The sequence below is a fragment of the Macrosteles quadrilineatus genome, unplaced genomic scaffold, assembly GCF_028750875.1.
Source record: "Macrosteles quadrilineatus isolate MER2022 unplaced genomic scaffold, UCM_ALF_1.0 Scaffold_2__2_contigs__length_208266976, whole genome shotgun sequence".
NCBI classification, from domain to species: domain Eukaryota; kingdom Metazoa; phylum Arthropoda; class Insecta; order Hemiptera; family Cicadellidae; genus Macrosteles; species Macrosteles quadrilineatus.
In genome coordinates this window covers 77,494,688-77,520,585 of record NW_026542595.1, presented here as the reverse complement: position 1 = coordinate 77,520,585, position 25,898 = coordinate 77,494,688, and the positions used below count along the sequence as shown (strand labels likewise).

The 25,898-nt window shown below is 33.9% G+C and overlaps 1 protein-coding gene across 1 annotated transcript in view; it reads right to left on the bottom strand.

The window, feature by feature from the left end:
- The window catches only part of LOC128985608 (helicostatins), a 279,539-nt gene that overhangs the window by 111,539 nt on the left and 142,102 nt on the right, over nt 1-25,898 (bottom strand). The window lies entirely within an intron of this gene.

The following is a 25,898-nucleotide window of genomic DNA, read 5'->3' as shown; positions in this document are numbered from 1 at the left end:
TAACCACCAACAATTCTGGGGAAACTCTTCCAGGCCGATTTTATTGTGAACAGGAAAAATGAGGCTGAAATATTCCGCAAGCTATCTTACTAAGCAGCAGTACACTGTTTTAGGATTTGTTCAGACCTAGTGGACTGGATTCATCTTTAGATCTATGTAATTCTTGAAAAACTAACAACAACAAACAATGAAATGAACAATCAATATAAAGTGTAGCCTTTGTTTTCCTCTTCAGCAGATCATGAAATCCGTGCACTGTCAAGGTAATGTTGAAGAGACTGGTGTAGTCTTTAATTTTTGTACTGTAACACCCTATATACTGCATATACTTCTTCTGAACACTACGTACCTACGCAAAGAATGCAAAGGCTGTGTTAGACGTGCAGTATTTGTTAATCATATATTTTTGAAGTAATACATGAACTGGAATAGATATGTGTAAAAAGCAGATAAATTTACATATCGGATGTATTTTCACGACTTTATAAATAATACAAAATGACAACTGCAATAAAGTTTTATAGCTACTGCGCCAGAAAACCCTGTTTACTTACCCGTTCTTTCACTGCATGTTGCATACAAATTGACTACATATTTTCTGTAACAATCTTTTAACAAATTATGTTAATTCTAAAATTTAAATTATGCAGAACGATCTGCATAAAAATGATATTGTATATATATTACGTACAAGACCAGTTTGTGGTCAAATTACACGGTTTATCAGCATTAAGTGAGTGAGGAATCGTTCATAAATAGTGAAATGTATACATTAGCCTAAATATTTTAAAATTTAAAGGAGTCTTGTTATTAGACACATGGTACATTATAAAAAGATTTAATTATCTTTTATATTTTTCCAAGAGCTACGCTAAAGCTCTAGAGTGAATATAAAATAAATTAAAGAAGAAAATCTTTAACTTACATCCCTAATAACTGATAAAAATTTTACTAAACATAACTCACAATTTCACTTCTTTTACAATTTATACTAAGCATTAGTTTATTTATAATAAATTGAGATCAAAAGGAGAACACGTAAACAGAACGTGGTCCTTCAGCAGTATTTTGACATGCAAGGATTATATTTATTTTTTTTCCTAGGACGCTAGGCACGAGCCCGGAATTGTTTTTTACATTACTTTAGCCTAGGGGTTGCGGCCAGGATTATATATAGCAGAGATATGTTAACTGATCCGAGTGAGGAGAAGTGTACATTTCATGGCTGATCTTGACATAACAATGGATTACTTAGCTGCCCTTAAGTAAGTGAACGTATCAAAGTAAAAACAGTTTATGAATGTTATGGTACAACTAAATGAATAAACAAAAAAATTCGAAGCTCACCATTCCGTTGTGAAGAATCAGTTGAATTGATCATTTATCTGTGATTACTTGGTGTTATCTAATGCATAACAGCTCATATCACCGTGAATAAAGAGTTGACTGAAATTCCATTACACTCATCGCATTGTACAAAAAATTAAACAATTAACCACCGATATAAACACTTAACTTGATTCGCACAAAACCCTTACTATTGTCGGGTTCAACAACCCCTTAGTTTTTCGTAATTTTGAAACAAAAATTACGCAAAATCGCTAGATTCTAGATTAAGGATGAATTTTCAATTCAAACAGTGAGAGTCATAACTGAGTTGTTTTTTCAAACGTTTGCATGGACCCCTGTCTTGTGTGTAGATCACTAAATCAAAACCAGTTATCTTATAGAGCATATTTTTATGAGTGAAATTTCTATTCCTAAAGTAAGCGAAATACCTAAAATCTTTTCTATTGGGAAATGTATCAATGTGACAGGGTAACCGTCCACGAATATCGGCGATCCTGACATATTGTTTAGGCGAGGAATTCTCCGTATTTTAATATCATGTCGTATCTCCATAGCTTGAGCATTGAAATAGATAACTCGGTATGCTTAGAATATTTATTTCTCTATTTGAATCTTCCTATACTAGAAGTATATCACAACTGTATTCTGATATTGAAGCTAGGGTTTATTATTTGTTGAGAGTATTATTTGCAAGTAATATATTCAAATATATACTGTATACGTGACTTGTAGGAGTTAACTTACCTTTTTAATTTTATTAGTTGATAATTTATATTGAATAGTTATAAAACTTAAAAGGAAATAGTAAAGCCCGTCCATTAAAGGCACCTTGTAAGATCTGCCATTGTTTCATTACCTGCAAGATGTCCTTTATTTACTTGTTCAACGTTAAAGGCTAATATCGCTCTGTAGTTAATGAAACCAAACTTCACCTCGTATTGCTGCAGTAAATCTTGGTTTGGGAGTTTCTGACCTCAGAGAACCATTTAAAAAAAAGGCATTGTATTTTTTAGATAGCTTCTTAAGCCAAAGATAACTATAAACTCAATTGCTTGATATTTTCATAAGCATTTGTTTAAAGTTCAGACAAAGACAAGGTAAATAGGGTAGATAAGTTAATATTTCTTCGTTTTGTATTATTAGGAACGATTCATTGCAGACTTTTAAGATGAACGCAACGTTTTAAACCGAGGTAGTCCAGCATATGAAGACCGAAAGTGATCAAAGCAGTTCAACAATCAGTTGTTGACCAAAGCTGGGCTTCATGTCATCACACAGTCGTAATGTGGTAATAAGTTAAAGGTTTCATCCAACTCTGAATAAAACAATATAAAATCATGTTAGTAATTATTTGCATTGAGAAGGATACAAATTAGTCACCAAACGATTACAATAGATCAATGCAGCGATTTCACGTATAATTTTGACTGTTATTTGCTGAACGTTTACAAATAATTGAGAGAGCACTATACAATAAATTAGAAAACTGATGAATTAAAACGTCATGCAGTGTTAAATATGTTTTGTTTGTCCAGATTATTGTACATCTGGGTTTAGAACAGGTGTCGGAGTGCGTTGCAGGTGCAGGGGCAGGTTGTGGAGTATGTTGGGAATCTCCCAGGCCAGTTACTAGAAACAGCTCTTAAGGGGGGTCATTAATATTGTTATATATTAATGAATACCCTTACCTAGAAAACAGTTCTATTATCTGGTCAAAATAGATGATAAACGAGTAAACTACAGTTGGTTTGTTGCTGTGGTTAGAGGGTTATCAAACTTGGTCAGCTGACACATGCAGTTGGCAGCAATGTTGGGGAACTCATTTCCTAGTTCTTCTAGTTTGTGTAAATCACTAACTCAATTGTAGAGTTTTTCTAGATGGTACTACTACTGGTTTTACTATTTATTATGTCTAAAAGTAAAACGAAACAATGATTTTTTATTTATCTTATAACAATATCAACGAACTTCAAAATTTAAAGTAGAAAGAGAAGAAGTTCCTCATGGGCTTAAAATCGCAGGATTGTTAAACAATTTAATTCATCCTAAAATGTACCTTGTAACACTACTTCGAGGAGTTCTTTAAAGTAAGTTTATTCCACATCAACTTAATAAGGTAGCAATTAAAATATCTAAAAACTAAATACCCTGTGATAAAATGCACAGGAATCTAAATACTATACACAGTATTCTTTGTAAACAACATGAAAAGCGCAGGCTCATATATAACAGTTATTGAAAACGTCATGTCGGTAAAGAACATGGAAATGTTTTTACATAAATTTTGACACAGTTAGCAGCACACATGTTTTTGTATTTAGTCATTGTTCATTATTTAAAATTCAATAAACCATCGGATGTAGCAATGTTCAGCTTATGTGAGAAAAAAAAAATTAAATAACATTAGACTCAAGATGTTGGAGGGTCTTGTAATAGTAACTAGATTACCTCTAACTGTATACGATGCTGTCCTTACCTCCGCTCATATTACACACATCTCTGGCTACTTCCCATTGGTGAATTTATTCGGAATATAGGAGACTTAATGCCCAGTTAAGAATTCAAAAATCAGGTATTGGAAAATAAAATGACTGCTTATCTTTAGATTGTAAAAATAAATCTCCTGTTAAAATCTTCTGTTAATTTTATTCTTCAATCTATATATAAAGCCAAAAGTACCCATGAACTTTTGAAAAACTACAAGTCACACCCCCATAAACCATATACTTAAAATTTTCGTCATGACGAGAAACCTTGCGCAAAACCATCTATTATTTCATAAATTGCCCTTTAAGGTCGTAATTTCTTTCTAAAGGGAACTTTACCTATACCTAAATGTTAAAAATACCTCAGCTGTACTTATTTGTTATTACCTTATTAAAATCAGGCGTGATTATTTGTTTCTTTTACTGTATAGGTTAACTTAACCAATCAATAGTTTTATTAACACTTATGATGTCAAACGGGGTGAAGCCCGTGGGTAACAGCTAGTTTAAATAATATCAGTTTCAACGTTGTTTAATTGTAAGGCACCCTACAAAGATACACTGTGTGTTCAGCTACGTGGGGAGGGAGCCTTTGAAACCACACCATGGAACGATCAATGCATTTCCATAACAAAGAAATGCAGTGCCTTTGAAATATCTAAATAAACGAAGAATCACTTCTGCTTTTGCAAAATCTATGTAGCTATTTTTCTTGTGTGTTCTTGCCATTTGTTTTAAACTGCAGTATTTTTTAGTAATTTAAGTTATACAAATAATTAGAATTGCCACAATTTTAAAAATTTTTATTCAAATTTTTTTTCTTCACTTAAAGTCTCCTTTACCTTGACATACATACCAAGTTTCAAAAATATCATTTGCAACAATCAAAAGATAAAAGTAGAAATGTAAGAAATCAAAAATGGTGGATGAGGTTAAAAACTCATTTTGAAAAAGTTTTATGATTTTCTCATTACTTTGACCCATAGAACCATTTCCCGGGAGTTTGGCTGGTTACATACCGGACTCTCTGTATATACATATTTATATACATGAAATTTAACTAATTTTGTTGGCCTCTTTGGACATCAAAACGAAAAAATAAATCGATCCCTGGTCTATGTGTCACGAGAATTACGGTAATAGCTCATTCCCTATATGGGAAATTCGCTAAAGGCAGTCAGAAATGTAAACAAAGTGAATGTCAATATTTTAAATAGTCCCATGGGAAACTCTCAATAAAATCTTATGTGTACATAGTGTCTAACTTTTTAAGCCAGTAAGGCAAAGTTCTAAGGTTTTGTTAAGATTAGGAATTAGTTACTTTTCCAAGCATACATAATTTAAAGATCCTAGAATAAGAGCATGGATATAAAGATGATTTAGATATAGAGTAATGTCAATAAAAGAAATTAACACAGTAAAGTACTAAGAATACAAATATCGTTTGGCCTTCAGTGTCATCACAGCAAGTCCAGCAGACCTGTTTATCTAGGCTAGGTAGTTCAATGCATTTATGCTACAGAATCTACTTGGGAAATAAGTAAATAGTTTGCAGGATTTTATCTCAATCACTATTTTATTTTTGTTGTTGGTCTTCTGTTGCTGTAAACCTCGCACTATTAAATAATGTATTTCGTTTATATAAATATGATGGCTGTTATCTTCTACTATTAAAAACAAAAATAAACAGCATTTAAAGCAATCTTTTACAAATGTCGTATAAGACATACATATACGTAGCCAAATCCTTATTTTGCAATGGGTTAAATTGTAGAAGCTTCTTACTAAAGCGTGGTCACCCCCAGCTGTCGGTAATAGTATTCGAATTTTAAATTCCAGTGCTACTTTGCCCGTACAAATATGGGCACGTGTATGATTGAACTCTCCATAGTCTAAAACCTGTTTCAATATTTGAAGTAAAACTGATCTTATCCAAAAAGGATGCAAGCACTCCCCAAGTGATTCATTAATTGCGACCTTATTTGGTTACATTGAGTTTTTACTAAGGAAGTAAATTAAACTACCTTTTTTTGCTTAACTTTTAATTTGAGCTCTGACAAGGATCGCTTTAGCCATATTCTTGGATCAATGTTATCCAATTTAAAATAGGTAATTGGCGTTATTTTTACTTAGCACTTTACACAACGGCAAACAAGTATCTTATTACACGTGAATATTAACAACTTTATTTTAATGTATTTAAATGTTTAAGAAATATGAACCTTTCTCATTAATGTAGTTTATTGTAAGTAATTATTTGTATTCTATGTAATTATTATAAGATTTAGTTGTTTATAATCGATTATGAATGTGGATAATGGATACTGCAGTGAAATTTTCATACTTTATTAAGAGTGATATTTAAGTACACATGATGTTTTTTCCTTACAGAAAAACATACGAAGTCAGTGCAGAGCTTGAATTTACATCAGTTTATATAATCTTACGTGCTAAACTTATACGAATACGTATGAGGGTTTAAGTAATGTAGGTAATTGATTAACATACATTAAGACCTTTACAGTAACAATAACCAAGTATCGCATAAAAATCTAGCAAAACCCGAGGCATTACGTATGTGCGTCACATTGTGATTTTGTCAATATTTATCTTGCTACTTATTCCACCTTCTACACTCTCAGTTAAAAGCATATCACTCTCGGAAATGATGAGAACAACAATGTCTCTAAAGTCACCTACGAGGAACTGAGCCGGTTTTAATGAAGAATTTTTACACTCAAATTTGAACATTCTACATAACATTGCCGTAGAATGTTAAATGATATTAAGTATTTATTTAAACAATTCGTAGTTTACGTTGGCATTGTTTAATTGTATAACAGTTCTAACCAAATTAAAATATTTGATTGAAACAATCAAATAGAATTTTTAAATATATTTTATTTATAAGAGACGAGAATTCCCTGAGAAGGACTTTTCTGCACGGGTAATTTCAATACGTTACCTCAAGACAATGAACTAGTTTATTTCCATAATTCCAAACATGTTACAATTGTATTTTGTAAATGTATTGAAGAAATACGTTGGGTTTATACAAATAAACAAAATCCTTATTGGTTTGCCTGTTATCAGCACCAGGAATAGTATATGATCTTATATTTAACTAATGAGATTGATAGAGGTGCATTCAAAAACGTATGATTTTAACTGGTTGCTTAAAGGTTTTTAGAATAAATAATTCGTCATGTTAACAACATTCGTACCAATCCCTTTCAAGATATCTGTTGGATATTTTACAAACAGAGAATTTCTCTCATCATTTACTACCTAACTGACTTAAGATTGAATTAGTTTAAGCAGTGTAATGAAAAAACCGATTAATAGTCTTTACATGTTACTCCCACATAACAATCTTTCACCAAAACGCCATTTTGCTAAATATACTTCACTTGCCACAAGACATATTTCAAAGGCAACAAAAGATTCTAAAGGAGCAGAGCATTTACATTAGCATAACAATGAATTGAAGCGGTTTGTAAAAACTTCAAAGTATACATAAGTTATCACAGTCTAAGTCTATTTGAGAATAAAATGTGAATTAATTTTTAATAATGCATGATACGACTTATTTTTGTTTTAATACTGCGTATAAATTAATGAGAATTCATTAGATTTGATTCAAAAGTATAATGTTTAATTCAGATTCAGTTATAAGGCAAGAACATTCAAAATATTTACAATGCTAAGACAATCAACCAACAGATGTTAATTATAACATCTGCTTAATATTACAACATCTCTCCCTTTTAGTTGCCCTCGTATCTTTTCACAGGTTTCACTATTCTTCCAAACCTTGTTCTAACTTCTTCATTAGATTGGAGACTTGGTTGTGAGTAAGTAGGATTGTTATTGTTTACAAACAACCTTGTATTGAAAGTTGGTGTACTGGTATTTCTAGAGACTGGTCTTGATGCTTTCTGTTGACTCTGATTAGTGTTGTTGGTTTGAGAGGTAGGGGTTTTGAGTAAGCTCCGTTCATTGTTTAAGTCTATAGAAGTTTTCGGAGACTGATCGTTATTTTTAGAGAAAGGAAGTGGAGTAATACTTGCTGATTGTTCAGGACTGGTTTGGCTTTTGTACCGAATCAAGTGGTATCGGTTTCGGCGGACTGTATTTTTTTCAGTATTTACCCAATATGATCTTGGCTCATTGGCTAGGTTTGTTATTGTACTCTGACGTTTTAGATCTTGGATCCACACCTTTTGTCCTCGTTGCAACTGGGGTAAATCCCTGGTACCGTGATGCTTATCATATTGATTTTTGTAGGAATCTCTGTATTTTTCCTCCCTCTTCTTGAAACTGGATAAGTCAGGTCCCTCAGTTTTAATTTTAAGTAGTCAAGATTAAGAAAAATGCTAGTTCAAATCTATAGATCACTATTTGGACTATAAGTTCCACTTCACTTTCACTCAATGAGGTTAATAATACAGTTACACCCTAAGGGAAATAATCACTATTTTGGTGGTATAAATCACTACATTTTATTGTATGTCAATTGTATAGCAATGTTCTACCAAGCGTATTTTAATAATTTGAATTACTTAGAGACTGTATGTTTGAATAGCTAGCTACAAACTAGATGGATAATCTAGTTTGTAGCTAGCTCCCAACATTATGAGTGGGAATTCAGAATGGCATCACTTATAAACCGTTGGATAGAATTAACATATTTTATTTATGTACTTGACAAAACGAACTTTTATTCATTTCATTCTTAACAAAAAAACACAATCGTACCATGTCCCCACTGACACTCACTGATAATTCCCCGTCGTCTTCAACGCTATCATTATATTTTGGTCCCCATCAGATTGGACTGAGCTGTTACTCCAAATCATATCGCATTACGTTCTCAATGCGGGAAAATAAAAGTGCGTCATTTTCATTACGTTGCACAGCTATCTTAATTTGTTACTCATAGCGAAAATCAATCGTTATACGTAATATAAATATTCAATTTTACCTCGACTCAACTAATTTAATCGTTATTGTAAGTTTAATTTACCTGAGGGTTGAATATTTATCTGAGAATGTTTAACAGTACACCACCGGGCTATGCGACTAAATAAACCCACTCCGGGGAAATAAGGTTTACTTAAAGCTGTGTGGGGGTAAGGCTACTTAAGCAGCTTTCTTTATAATTAAATTTATATAAAAAATTTTTAGATTCTTAGTTTAAATATTAAATAGTTTTAACATGGTCCGTAAATAATACATATATATTTGTTTGTCTCTTATTTATGACAAAAGTTTGATCTATTATTTCTTACGATCTGGAGGCAGACACTCTCCTTTTCGATAGTTTCCATAAATTAAAATAGTATATTAATTGCACTAAGACTCGTCATTGAAAAGATAGCCAAAAGCTGTAAAAGCGGGTATTGTAAGTACTTGCTAAATGTTTAAGATGCTAATGTTTTTGTAGTTTTTTGTGGGGAGGAGGTGAAGCTGCTAAGGTTTAACTTAAGAAAAATTATAATACAAAAAAATATTGTCATCGATATCTCAACTATGCTTTTAAAATTGACCAAATTTAAATATTAATAACACGCAACTGATTTGACATTAACTGAATAAAAATCTATTCTAAGAACTTTGCTAGATTGGAATTTTTTTAGTGCACGAATAACGCAACATGATTGCGTATGGTAAGACCATATGCGAAATTTACAATGAATAACAATCAGGATTCGGTAACAATAAATCCTAAAAATATTTATCAAACCTTTTTTGGAAATTAAATTTAAAACATCGTCTCTACATTCGTCTTTGAAACAAAAGCACAGACCTTTGCTGCAAGGATTGTGACCAAGTCAGTGTACGGTTTCAGAGAGTCTCTGTTTTGTAACTTAATCATAAGGTAACCAGATATTCCGAGGTCCCTCACCCTCAAGAGAAACCTTTTGTCAACTTTTTGTTTCACAAAAATAAGTTTATATGTGAGTTTGCGTTATGAATAACCAAGCATTAATTATTGAACAGATTCATAACTCATAATTGTTTTCAACAGTTTTGAATGTTTAGCCACTAAGCTTGTACAAGATAAAGGAAGTGTTATTTTTAAGCACAGAGAAGAGTCTGTGCCTCAACCCTCTTAAGAGAAGGTATTAATTTTCAGTTATCACTAGAATGCAGGCTGGCGCTAAATGAAACCGCGACTTTACTTGGTGCTTGTCAAAATAGAAGATTGCAGAGTAGTGCGTTATGACTAAATAACGACGCATTGAAAACGAAAAAAAAAACTAACTAAGACATGGTTTAGAGTATACATCTTACTATTAAAAACATAATCAACCTATAATCTAAATTATATTATATTTAGAATGCCGACAAATGTTTATGATGTAAGGCTTTTATTTTTTGAGGGCTGTTTCATTAGTATCAAACCACAAGACACACTCATAACCTCTGAAGTGGCCCGTTAAATTTTTTTGATTAAATCTGGTTTATTGTGTACTTAGTTATTTGTCTTTTAGGTTAATAATAATCACCATCCTAAAATCTAAATATATGCTACACGATTCTTTAAACAGAACTTGGTTTCGTTACCGTCACAATCATTTCAGTCAATAGGATTTGTCATTTGCCTAAACAAGAGGATGAATTTTGTAAGGTTCTTAAATGGAAAGCAAATAAAAACTATATCAGTTTATTTATGCATGTGTGGTATTCGGACTTTATCATGCCACCACAACTAACATTGTAACCACGAACATGTTCTATTTTGGCCTCTAGGGAACTGCATAACCAAATATGACGTTTTCGTTGGTGCATTTTCTGGCTGATGCACAGTATCAATTATTCATCTTTTAAATAATATATCAGTATAAAATATCACTTTACATGTATAAGAAAAACCTCCACTATGATATTATAATTAGTCAATGTGTTATGGTAAAAGGAGTGTATTTAACACACATGCTGTAAAACATAAAATATATTTTGCAGTTTTCAGGTATGTTAGCATATTGTAGGTACGTTAGTTAACCTAAATGTCACGCATTCAGAAATAATCATTACATTTTCTTTTTAGGCTCAATATAAAATATGCATATGATAAATATTTGTTAAACAATATCTGGCCACTTCACATAGTGATTGAAAAATGGTTCATTATTGAAACATTTAAAAGCCCGTTAATACGTTTATCAACTAACGATATTTACCATATAAAAAGTTTCGTGTTCTAGTGTCATAAATGACTACGATTTCTCCTTATGATGAGCTAAGGGTGATGGTTTTCTATACAATATATCCAAGAATGGACGTTCAACAAGGATCCTATAGTATCTTTACAATAGGTTTTCTTTGTGCACAGAGATGTTTTGTTGGTGTATTTTCCTTTTACCTTCTCAAAGGTATTCATTTATCCTTAACCAGTTCCTTAAATTTTGTTATGTCTGTACTACAGTCGAGGTTTATGGACGTAAATGTTTTTTAACCCTTAATATTTATTTACTTAGTGGATATAATATTCAATTGTATTTCTGAGTACAGATTACTCACAGACCTGTGCTACGAATTACTGTTGATTTGATTACTTGAAACATACACACACATATAGTCTTAGTATTTTAGCAAAACACAATTCAAAAAGAAATAATATTAAACACTAAATACTGTTTGTCTTTTGAGATTCGTACAGGATTGATCGAAATTATAAAAGTTTGTTTATTAGTTTGATAAAGTTTAAAATGCACCACCCTTCGAGGTATGGTAAGTAAAGATTTTACTGGAAAAACTTTCTTAAATTTAAACTCTCATCATACTTTAATGTTTTTATAACTACACTGAAAAAGGTTATAAGTAAGAAACATTAAAATTTATGCCCTTAGGCCTGTATCAAACTTAAATACAAGAGCGGCGTAAATGGACAAGGTTATAAAGGTATCCTCTGGTGGATTTGAGGTGTAAATTCACATGTCAATAACGTAAGAGGTTCTTCATACACGGCTTGATATTATGTAAGCTGCCCTCTGACATGATATTTCAAAGTGAGAGGTGAAACCTATCACATCACAACTTACTTAAGAATGCTCAAGTAAATATTATTAAAAAAAATTATTATTTGAAAATATTATTTTGTCTGTGTATTCATTTTATTTTCATTTTATTTTATGTAAGTATTTTTTATAAAAAATGAGTAGACAGACAAAATAATATTTTAAAATTAAATACAAATTTATTGAATTTCAAATTAATAAACCGGCTCTCCATTTTTCTTCCACTCTAGCTACAAGTTTACAAGGCATGATAAGAAGGTTTTTTTAGAAAAATAAAATTAAAAACTATTGAAGAAACGATATTTTTACACACCCTATGTAATTCACTGTACAGTATTGCACTTTAGATACACAACAGTAAAGCAGTTTATTCGAGGACCGACGTAGGGGAGACCGGGACTGGTTGTCACAAGGGTTGTAGTTCCTATATTTTCCACTAGAACTTGCCGATTTGTGCTTCAGCCTATGCAGCATCCTTCAGTTGTTTGTTCAAAGTAGTATCAGACCCTTAAGTAAACAGGTGGTTGTGTTGTGTCCAAAAATCTTTTTTTCGGCTGGCTGAGTAAGTTTTTCTTTATTGACATATTACAATACTATACTGTAGTACTTAAGTAATTTGTTTATTGCTAAGGTGTTTATGAAAGCTCACATTTAGGGGTGTATTTATGTGTGTTAGAAACTAGGCTTAGCAGAAAGGTTAGGTCTGTGGAGCCGGCTTTAAAAAAAATATGGCGTCGGGGCTGGTTGTCACATATTGACGGGGGCTAGTTGTCACATGTGACAAGCAACCTCATATTCATAGACTATTGTTATTTTTGGAGAAAAAGTATGCAAAGGTATATTTAAATCTGTGCTACAAATACAAAACATTCCAAATCCATTCCTAAAAACATTCTCAAAGGAAAGGGATAAATTAAAAAAGATATGCGCAAAAAACACAAAAAAGCAAGGCGAACGAATGTTCTGAAAGTAAGAAGACGACTCATGTTTTTGTATAATATGTTTGGACTCCTTCACAAATAGCTGTCCGGGCGAATGGGTTCAGTGCATGGAATGTAAACTTTGGGTTCATAGTGCTTGCACAGATGGATCAAAAATGTTGTCTGTCAAAAATGTGAAAGCAACTTTGTTGATGCAGATAGTGAATGACGACCCAACCTTAATAAAATGGACAGAATATGTTAATTTTTCAATAATTCTTCTTTGAATCCTTCTAGCTACTTATAGTGTTCATAAAATCTATTTGTACTTAACAAATATCATAACAAAAAAATATTTTGTTATTTTGGCTTTTACAACAATTTTCTCATATAAAATGTATGTGACAACCAACCCCAAGCTGTGAGACCACCAACCCCGACCAAGGGGCTTGTTGTCACACTTGCAAAAACATATAAAATATATTTTTTAATATACTGTACTTTAAATCACAATAACGTTTTGAAAATTGAAGCAAATGTGCACAAAAAGGTAAATATTTTAATGGGATAAAGTTCAACTCATTTACTTAAGTAGAAAAAAAAATAAAAAATAAAAGTTTAAAAATTGTGACAACCAGTCCCGGTCTTCCCTACCATCTGACCATCTGGGAAAATATTTTCTCAAATTTAAGATGGTTCGCTTAAAAATGTTGCGTGGTACTTTGTGATAAACATCAATTGTAAACCTTAAAGTAAATATTTTATAGCATAAATATAAAGATGTAAATAGAAAATAGATGCATTATAAATATATCCGTAAGATGTCTAGATAGTAAATAGTATTCCCCTGAAATTTAAAATTGTAATGTTCGTAAGACTTAACAGCAGGTTATGTATAAGCTAATAACACAACACATGTTTTTATCTCCCAATTTACAGTATTTTTGTCTCTATTTGAAAACGTATTTTCGTGTCATTATGGTCTCTGGATGAGGGCGAGAAATTAATGTTATTTGAAGTTAATTGTTTGTTGAACAAGAATAGTTAACGAAACTGTATAATCGATAAAGTTAGAAAATATCCGAAGCACATGGTTACATTTATGATTTGTTTCGTCCAACTGTTGTAGACTTTAATGTTAATAAGCCTTCACACAACAGGCCTTCACACAACAGACGACGTACTAAAAAATAACATATTCATTTGCCGCTTTACATTCCACCAGTCTCGGCGCCTGCAGCATGGGAAGGACGATTGTCTGAGAGCAGCTGTCACTTCCAACACTGCAAACATCTCACTAAAGTTGTGAATGTTGTACAAGGTGGGAAGAGGGACATTGTGTACAATACTCGTGTGTTCAACGTGTACATGCATCTAAAACAATACTTCTATCATTTAGGAAAATTTAAATTGATGTTGTTTACACTAATGTTAACTATTATGTGTGGATTTGAATAAAGAAATCGAAAAGTATAAATTGAGGTAAAGTACCTTCATTGAGAATATCAAACAAGTGTAACAATGAAACTTCTATGTCCTAAACCAGAATAACTAAAAGTATTAGGTACGAAAAACAAGAAGATACTGGACATAACAAACAGGTTGAAATATGATGGTTTGAACCTATTCAGGAGATAAATGTTTAAGGATATTTTAGTAAGATAAACTATTTTGTACCTCTCATATGGGGAGTGAGCTGGTCTATTATTAGAGCGGATTTAAATCCAGCCAATCATCAATAGATTTTTATCTAATAATGGCGCGTACTAGGCCTAACCTCAAGTAATGAGAAAAAATCCGCGGTAGAAACCCTAGAGAAAAAAACAACCCACATACGAAGGCTTTCTCCTAATAATGGCTCACACCGATGTTTTTCTTTTGTAAACTACTTTATTATCAAGTGACGTTGGCTGCAACTAGATACAACTAGGAATTTCGAGATAGCTTCATATTATATTACAAATAGTGTTTATACATTTTTACAAATAACAGACGGAAAAATGATCAATGAAGTTAAGTTAGAACAGAAATATAACAACGTTAAATTTAGCAAGCAGAGCCCGCCGGAAAAGGTAAATGTTAACATTTAGCAGTAAATACACTTAATTTAAATTGATGCACTAATTAATAGATGTATCTGGTCAAGAATATTTCATACTTCAATTCCATATAAGCTCACAGATCCATTCCGATCCCCAATCTCCTAGAGCCACTGAATTAAATCTTGTCACGAATAAAGTGGATTCCAAACATTAATTCTTTTCTGATATTTAGGTGGTCAAGGCTTGGTTCGTTCAGTAAAATTTAATCATTTTTTGTTTTGTTTGGTTCTATATTGCATATTGGACTGCAATATAAACTTTGACATTACAATATATCCTTTGATAACTAATATACCTAAAATTGCTAAACGTATTCTTTTTTAAATCACTCAACTCATATAAAAGTTCGTACACATTAAAAGGGCAATCGTAATTATCGTAATTAATCGTGAATTTGAAAACTAATCAGATTGCAGAACGTTTATTTAAGGAGAAACATTATCTTAATTAACTTAAATTAACAATTCCTGAGTGTAATACATCGAGGTAGACTTCTGGAGTGATCGCTAAATGGGGCAAAAACGGTCCGTGCTGGAAAGCGGTGGTAGGCAAGAACGAATTCGGGCGTATTTCAGTATCGTGCGCGCTGCAGTTTACTCGCTGTTGTAGCTCAACGGAAAAGCTCCAGTCAAATAAAACTTATATATTCTTAATCTACATAAACATCGGATTCTGACAGTATAAATATCTTTTATTGTAATAATTATTTCGAATTTTAATAATTGAAAATATAGAAGACTTACCAGAGACTGACATGGAAAAGTCACTAAGGGAGGAAAATTTTTATTTTTGGGTTACAAACAAACTTCTAGCGGGAAAGTTGTAGCCAATGAGTTGATCTTAACTTTCAAATCAACCAATTTGTGATAAAATGATTGCGTCATTATTAAATCGTTTGGAAACGAGCGTGGGACGGTACCGCGCCGCCACCGCGCGGCCACTCCCGGAGTACCCGGTCCCGGTTGTGTAGCTTTGTCGATATGCATTTTCAGAAAACAATCTAGAACGTTTATTAATAAGTATTTGTATAGGATCTTATCGAAAATACATACTTTCCTTTCCACATGTACTTTAGGAGTAAAATTAACAATCAAATTTAAGATTAAATTTATAAATTTGTTTTCAGCTATACAAACGACCAATGTTCATTCAAATCAAATTGATTATTTGCCATACTTTAAAAACAAGAAGAATATTTGGAGATTTTAACGGGTAAATTTCATGAATGACAACCCGAAATCTGGGATTTTTCGTGAATGCAGTGGTAGCACTGCCAGGCATTTAGTCCAGGAGCTGAGGGGGTTTGAGCATGCATAAAAGTAGTACGCAATGTTATTGCTGATTATTGTAATATGGAATGTGGTGATCAAAATTACGTATGTCGCCTATTTCAAAAGTGGTCGATATGGTGGGGGGGGGAGGGGGCAAACATCAATAAACAAGTAAACCATCGAGTAATGCTAATTAAAGCAATTGGTAGTTTATTTTTAAAGGTAATTGGCCATCACAAAGCCAGGGAAGGTACAAGTGCTTCCAACTTGCCTAATCTTGGGTTAAGACAAAAATTAACCAAACTGATTTTGTTTAGAAATGTTTAGGATTTCAGATCTAAAAATCTAGACATAAATGTTATTAAGGTGTTAATGTTTGTATATAATGTTTTTTATCTTATTTGAGTTCAAATAGAAAATGTATATTTAATAATAATAAATTATTTTGATTCGTTGAAAGTGTTCTTATTGCCTTTTATTTCATTTTAATTTATAAACATGAGACCAATCTCTAATTATTACAGTAATTGGACTGTTATGACCCTCTATCCAAATTTATTTCAAAAGCCAAAAAATGTTAAAAAATATTATACAAATGTGTTAGGGAAATATTCCAATTTGTTTTTAATAAAATAAAATAAAACATGTCACTGACAAGAAAATTACACTAAAAGTTGAAGTTAATCGTGTTTTAAAAATATACCTGATGTGAAAGTAAGAATGAAATTAATTCCGAAAGAACCACAATCTATTAGAGAATACAATTCAATCGTTCATTTGTCCTAAAAAAATCATGTCGTCTGGAAACAAAATAAAAGTAGGCGCGCGTCGCTATTTTCCCTATCCCGCCCATCTTAGCGCTCGCGTTCTTGCCTACCACGGGCTGCTCACAGCTACTCGCGGCCGGACCGAAAAACGGTTCGCTTCAACACGGGCGCGATCACTCCAGAAGTCTACCTCGATGGTGTAATATTGTAAAATGAACTTTGTTATAAATTCAGTAGTTTGGTAAATGTCAACTAAAAGTGATCAATACAGTTTGAGAATTGTTAGTGGACCAAAGCTGGGTCTGAGGTCGTTAAACAATCAGTAGTAATGTTGCAATTAGTTAAACGTTTCAATCCAAATCGACCTTAGCGGATTACTCTTTAACATGATCCAAAGAGGATTCTCGGTGAAAATAATTCACGTAAGTAGATAAGTCTGGCCGCAGGTTCGATGAAAACTATGGCCACAGGTTCGATGAAAACTATGGCCACAGGTCGACTTTGTGAGTTTCCGTCTAGGTACAGGTTCGTTGAAAAGTATGGCCGCAGGTTCGACTGAGAACGTGGCCACAGCTCGACTTAGAGTTTTTGTCTAATGGTCACACTGGCCACAGCTTTCTTGAAAAGTATGGAGATTCGAGTGAGAATGTGGCCACAGCTCGACTTTGTGAGTTTTTGTCTAGGTACAGGAGAATCAATATTTGTGTGCGTGGTGCGTACATGACCGAGTGCGGTGTGCACTTGGTGTTAGGATGCAGTGTATAGCTTGTGTTTGAGACATGTGTACTTGCAACTTGTGTTTGAGTGTATGGCGCTACTTACTGTGGAGATCATGGCGTGAGTATTGAAACTCTGTCAGTGTATTAGGAGGGGAGTTGAGTAAGGTCAGGTTCTGAGGTGTGCTGTGGGTAAGGTCAGTTTTGTTACCGTTGCTTATAACTCGTTTTGGACGAACAAGGTCTCAAGAGTGCAAGCCACCGCTCTGTGGTATTTCCTTGTACTGTCGTCTTCCTCAACAAGTTTGTAATATTCCTTAAAAATTCTGGTCATTATTAAAGGTAATGGATTAAAATATTAAAATTCTTACCAAGAGAATAATAGGTTAAAAACAACACACAAGTTTGAGGTAAAATCGTTCTTTATTCCTGAATAAACTTTATAATATATTCCCTTGTTTTCCCTACTCCCTCAAATACAATTTTCCCATTCGGGTTTTTGTTGTACTTCTCAACTTCCTCCTCTGTTAACACTGCGTTGAATAGTCTTGGAAGGAATAACTGCCCCACCTTTCCTTTTCCTTCCTCTATTTCCTTCAAAAAGTCTATTTCCGCTAGTATTGAAGACGTAGACGCGGCACCCTTGGCTCCAAATAGCGTATTCTTTACCTCCACACGTCTGAACCGGAGAACTGGGTATGGTGTCGATATGACCAAATCCGTCATCTTTAGTCTTGGGAGGAACTCTGTTGTGGATTTTGAGTTAAACTGTTCTTGAAGTGAGGACATCTAAAAAATAAATTAAATATTAATCTTACTGTTAATGTTGTTGAATCATTTAGAGAACTGCATCAAGGTGTATACAAGGTGGATAGGGTGTGTACGGAACATTACAGGTAACCTTGCTTGAAGCAGGAAATGGTAAACGTATTTATATTCCGTCTGCCTGCCTAAAATGCAAGTCGCAATCATGACACACCGAGTAACGATCTCTCTGATTCCCCGGTTACTCCAGGACATTCCTGAGCTCATCAACCGTCTCCAACAGCAGTTTCCGCATACTATACTTACAGGTACTTTTAACAATATGTTTTAGCAATTATTATTTTCTGAAAGCCTTTGTTAAATCTGTAATTAACAAATAATTTACTGTTAAAGTCACTGAGCATGTTTGTAATAACCAACTAAATGGAATAAGAAAAAAGAATCTAATAATATATTTACTAATGGATTTTACATCTTGGAAAATCTATATGTTCAATGCGCAACATGGTAACTGCTTTAACGGAAAGTAAATAAAAGAAACGTCCTATAACACTTAAAACATATATTTATGCTTATACTGTTACTCACAAGATGGTAAATATACAAAACAGATGGTAAGTGGTGATCGATTTCGATTGGACACTCTAATCATCATCAGACTTAATAGGCGAAATGTACAACTGCTTTTGTACCTGACTTTATGTTAAAAAAATTTGTTGATTGTCAGAATATTCATCTTGGTTTAATGTACTGAATTGTACTAAATAGCAATATATAACTGATGCAAAAGTTATGTAATCAAAACAGATGAACTTTAAAATATATCCTGCTGTTATAAAATTGGCTTGTTTAATGTTTCAGAAATTGTATCTAACGATGATGGGGATGTAAGGATTGTGGAGCGTGCGACTCCTAGCCTTCCGCGTAGAAGTGAACTACGGAAGGCATTGGAGAAGCCTTACGTTCGACCCATAGCTAGGGTGGCACCTAGAATACAACCCCGCCCTGCTGCAATCGTAACTATTGATTTGACACAGGATGATCCTGCCCCAGCTGACAATCCTCGTGCCCTTAGCCTTGTGCCATCACCACCACCTCTAGAGATGTTACTTTGGCAGCAGCATCAGGAACTTTTCCAGGAGTTGGAAAGGCAGGGAGAGGAGTTATTTTTTCAATAAAATAAAAATAAGAAAATTAATTGTTTTTAATTGTTCCTAAGTTTCTTTCCTGTACTAAATGATAACAACAAGTGTTAAAAAAAGTTACGAATCCAATCAAATATTTAAATGTATATATATATATATATATTGTGTAGAGTGGGCTAACATATTATAAGCTACATTTCCTACTCTAGTTAATCAACTCTTTAATGCAAACTTATGAGCAAACATTTTTGTTTAGCTAATGATCAGTTAAGGGACTCATGCAGTTAAAAAGCAAAATTATTACACAATATTAGCATATAATGTTTTGGTTATTGTTTTATAATCGGAAATTTCAAACTATCTAAAGGATATTACCTACATATTATCCCAAATAGTATAGTAATTGAACAAAATCTATGTTGCAATACAATTTGTTACAACCTAACAAAGTTGTATCAAAGCTACAAACAACAGGGTGGTCTATAAGTTAGTTGATAATTATGCATCTAACGAAATAATCTAAAGAAATGTCCACAAAAAGTTATGAATTCAAACAAATATTTAAATGCATATATTATTATTGTGTAGAGAACAAATATTTAAACGTATATATTATTATTATTGTGCAGAGCAGGTTAATATATATTGAACAAGCAATTACTTTTGCTAACGCTCAGGGAATTTATAGAAATTAAAATCACTAAAAATTTCAAAGCTTCTAATAACACTTATACATTACGAAAGTAAATAGTAGAAAAATCCAACGTTGTGACATATGTTGCACAATAGTGTATTAAAACGAGTATATCTATTGAATTAAATACTTTATTTATAATATTTCCAGAAATAACAGTTAATACTGTAAGTTTCAAAACTATAGAATAGTAGTAGTAATATGAACAAGAGGAGCTTCACTAACATATGTAAGATTGTAAATCGCATAAAACAAATGAGCAAAGACATCACGAAATATGAGGGATTTAGAAAACAAATGTTTACATACAACAAGTTGCTACTTACTGTGTGAGCTGTATCGACGGATGGCGAAGAATAATCCTGGTCAGCAACTGCACTGCTATTTAAGCCAAACGTCTGGCTTCCTTGTTGTTACTTTTTTTTCTTGGATGTCACCTTGTTCATGAAGTTGTCCTTGATGTTGACCTTAATTAAGTAAGCAACCTTGAAGGTAACATTGAAAGTGTCCTATCTTGACCTTGAGAGTGACCTTGATTGCATTTTTCAACTTTAGTGTGACCTTGACTTTAAGGTCAAAAACCAGGAAATGTAGTTGACAAGGGCGACTACTTATTAGGGGCGTTCACCAGGATGTGCATTTGCGAAGGTTGTCTACTTTTCGAGGTTACGATTGGGCTTTTATACGGCAGCAGCGACTGTGAAACTTCAGTCACAGCCACCCTGTGCTTCCACTACAGACTACCAGCCGACTCGCCTTCCTCCTTCAAGCTTCGATCTTCTCAGCCGGATGACTCCTTTATGCCTCTGCTACTGACTCTCTACCAGCCGACTCGCCTGCCTTCTTCAAGCTTTGATCCTCTTAGCTGGATGACTACCTTGTTCTGGTCGGTTTCTGCTAGCTGATCCTCAACATGATGGTTACACATCTTTGCTCTTGTTAGCAGTACCAGGTAAATTGTATATATTTAATCATGATGATCATATATCTGTGTTATTTGCTCGAGTTTTTAATTGTGGAATTCATCATATGCATCTGCATGGTACATATTCATTTATTAAGCTTACCTGCATGCGCCTTATGTGTGTGTGTGTGTGTGTGTGTGTGTAGCACTGTAATTTAAGAAAAAATGCACTACAAGAAACTATGAATTCTCCCTAACAACATACTACTTTATGTGTTTTTTTTACAGTCAAAAAGGTGATACATCATACAATTGCGGATAACGTCTCGACGCCACCACTACCATCTCTGGGAACCATGGAAGAAGACCTCTCGCCACAAATACAACGACTATGTGTCACTGCGGCACAGTGCTACAACTGTTCAGCTTGTGGGTTGCAGTTCCCATCGCTACCTATAATGGAAAATCATCGATGCAGCGCAGAACCATGGCTGCCTTGTTTTCTGTGTAATGCTGCATACTTTAGAACACGAATGCAGTTGAAAGAACATCTCCAAAACTCCTGCATTCGTTCTTCTCGTCATCCTACTTTATTAAAAAGAAGAAGAAGTAGTTCCCCTTTTTTGAAGAAAAACGTCAACGCCTCATGACACCTCCGGCTGAGTCAGACAACTCCATCATCGAAGATGATCCAAGTGACTCATCAACGTCCTCATCTTTAATGGACCGGGAGGAAGACGAGGAATCTACACAACAGCAGCCACAGCAACAGCAGCCGCAGCAACAGCAGCAGAAAGAAGAGAACATGCAGCTTGTCGAGTCCGCCCTTAAAGGTTATGCTAAAACATATCAAATCACATGTGCAAAAAACTGTGATATTGACGTCAACAGCTTCCTGCTGGAAGCTCTTCCGCTCATCGAGAAGACCCTGCAGGATGAACTCAGCTCTGTTCAAGGTGTCAAGTACAGTCCCGGCCACGTAAAGAGAGAAAATGTCCAGGTAGACCCGGTCAGGCCTAATCCGCCGTTGTCAAAACATAGCTATTGTTTTGAAACCGAGGGGGCGCGCTACCCCATCCCAGCGGTCATTGCTACCTCAGCGGTCATTGCCTGCTGCTTCTCAACATCGACTAGCCAATCAACGAAGCGACGTAGAACTGCGATTCAAATTTTGTGATATTCGTCTTCACTTTGTGAATAAAATGACCTGTCACTAAATTATAGGCGATCACCCGTTCGATTTATAGAATTTGTACTGGCCCGAGTTATTTCTCAGAATTATAAGGAGGCAGTAGCAATGACCGCTGGGATGGGGTAGCGCGCCCCCTCGGTTTCAAAACAATAGCTATGTTTTGACAACGGCGGATTAGGCCTGACCGGGTCTACCTGGACATTTTCTCTCTTTACGTGGCCGGGACTGTACACCTTGTGGCTTGAAGCTGATTATCTCAGTCCTACTGGAGAAACAACGGAGGTGCCGAGGAACTTCAAAACTGAATCTGTTACCATCTTCAGCACAACATCTCCAGAGGATGTCAGGGACTATCTCTTCAAAGACATTGCCAAACTACAGACTGAGCTTCAAGAACATGAAGGTCGTGGCAGTGGATGGACATTTAACTCGATTCGTGGTCTTCAGTTGCGATTGAGTAAATGTAATTTCTACAGGACTGCCGCTCAAAGGTATGTGAAATTGCCAAAGCAAATAGCACAAACTAATTCCTGTATCAATGTAAAAAATAATGATTCGTATTGCTTTAAGCATGCGATTTTATCAAAGTTTTATACAGGAAACAAGAGGGAAATAATGCCAGAAGATTTAAGTGATGTTGTTCATACCTATAACTTTAACAACTTATTTTTTCCAATGTCACTTAATGAAATTGAAAAATTTGAACGGCAAAATAATAATACTAGTGTGAATGTTTTTGCATTGGATGATCGACAGAAAATATCACCATTGAAAATCGTCAAAAAAGAATTAGAAGATCATTTTGATCTGTTGTTAATTTCAGATAGTAAGCACAAAGACAACCAACACTTTGTATATATTAGAGACTTTGAGAAGTGTATAAGGAAACAGCTAACTAAAGACAGACATCGTATTACAATATGTAAACGATGTTTTACGTTTGTAAGGAATAATCGCTGTCAAAACACGCCAGACAAATGGCTAGAGAAGCATCAAATTTATTGTAATACATTTAAGCCTGCAGAAATTGTACTGCCTACTGCGGAAGACTCGGTGATGACATTTAAGAATATTAGCCATCACTATAAGGTCCCTATTGTTATATATGCTGACATTGAGTCAACATTAGCTCCAATAAACCAATGTGAAAACAATCCACTTATTTACAAGTCAAGTACCACAAAGGTTCAACTCCATGAAATGAACAGTTTTGCGTTTTTAGTTAAATCTGAACTTCCAGAGACGTTACTAACGCAGTGGGATATTCCTACAAAAATACAAATTTGTCGAGAAGAAAACGCAGCTTATAAACTAATGACAAGGCTAAGACAGATTGCTCAAAATATTGAAACTTTGTATAGGACGAACATTCCAATGATTGAGTTAACTGTTGAACAACAAGAGAGCTTTGATTCGAGTACAGCATGTGCTTTTTGTGAAACACAGTTTTCAGACACAGTAATTAAGGTCCGTGACCATGAACACCTGACAGGATTGTACAGGGGAGCATATTGTCAGAAATGCAATATTAATCTCAAGGTGCCATCGTTTGTGCCAATAGTATTCCATAACTTGGCTGGGTATGATAGTCAGTTTCTTATACAAGTACTAGGTTTGTTTAATAGTCGGATATCAATAATCCCAAGCAGTTCTGAAAAGTTTATATCATTTTCTGTGTTTGTTAACAATATCGAGTTACGATTTATTGACTCGTTAAAGTTCACCGGTTGCTCCATGGATGGTCTTGTTAAAACTATGCCGAGTGAACAGTTGAAAGAGACAATCAAAATGATCGATGATCCCAGCAAAATTAAGCTTTGCTTAAGAAAAGGCATGTATCCGTATGACTATATAGACAGCATAGAAAGATTTAGTGAAACATGTCTTCCCCCTCCTGAATGTTTTTACAATAGACTAACAGATAATGCTATAAGTCATGAGGACTATAACCATGCTAAAACGGTTTGGAAAGAATTTAAGTTAAACAATCTGGGAGAGTATCATGACATGTATCTTAAACTCGATGTGACACTGTTATGTGATGTAATGGAGAAATTCCGTGAAATCTGCTATAACAACTATAGACTCGATCCCTTTCATTCGTACACAACTCCTGGATTATCTTGGAATGCGATGTTGAAAAAAACAAATGTTTGTTTAGATCTCATCACTGACTATGATATGTATTTATACATTGAGAGTGCAGTGAGAGGCGGCTTTTGTGTTGCAAACTTGCGATCTGCGACTGCGAATAATCCCTCTTTAGAAAACAAAGACGATTTCAATCCTGAAATGCCTACATCGCACATCCTTTATCTAGACGCTACAAATCTGTATGGAAAAATAATGCTGGGTCAGCTACCAAGTGGCGGGCACAAGTGGGTAGAGGACATAAAGCACATTGATACATACCTTAGTGTGCCGGATGATTCGAAAGTTGGATATCTCATAGAAGCTGATGTTGAATATGGGGAAGACCTGCATGATCTTCATAATGACTTACCTTTACTACCAATCAATGAAGTCCCACCGAATGGAACAACTAAGAAGTTATTGGCTACATTAGAGGATAAAAAAAGATACATCGCTCATCACAAAATCTTTGCCCAAGCACAGCAGCTCGGTTTGAAGATTACAAAAGTGCATCGTGTACTTCAGTTTAACCAATCTGCCTGGCTGAAACCTTATGTAGAACTAAACACGTCTCTACGACAAGAAGCGAAGAATGATTTCGAAAATTTTTTTTTTAATTAATGACAAATTCTATTTACGGAAAATCCTGTGAAAACCAAAAGAAACGCATAAATATAAAGCTTGTAACAACTGAAAAAGAATTTCTTAAAGACACTTGTAAAGTTAACTTTTTGGACAGAACAATAATCAATGAGAACTTGATTGCCGTACATCTTGGTAAAACACGCATTCAATTAAATCGTCCACTGTACGTAGGGCAAAGCATCCTTGATCTTAGTAAACATTTTATGTATGATTTTCACTACAACGTTATGTTAAAACATTTTGACAATATCAAACTTATATACAGTGATACTGATAGTTATAGTTATTTAATTACATGTTCTTCACTTGATAATTCATTAGCTAAGCTCGCAAAGTATTTTGATTTTTCTTCATATCCAAAGAATCACCCATTGCAACAAGCACACTTGCCTGAGAACACTAAACGCATAGGAACGTTTAAAAACGAGACAAGTGGTAGGGAAATTCAAGAACAAATTAGTTTGAAAGCCAAAATGTATTCTTTTAGATTTAGCAGTAAGGCAAACCGAGTTGGAAAAGATGTAGTAATGAAAGTTATGGGTATAAAAAGTTCAGCATTAAAAAAACAGATCATGTTTGATAGTTACAAAAGTGCTTTGTTGAAAAATGAAAGGTTTTATGCTAAGTTTAGCATAATAAGACCAAGAAACCATGTGAAATGAAATGAAATGAAATGAAAAACGTCTTTATTTAGCCAGCGTTATTCAAAGTACAGTTCTTTGATTTTCAATACAACTGTTGTCAAACTAAACGTAATTGGTCAGCTTATACTAGACTATTGCAA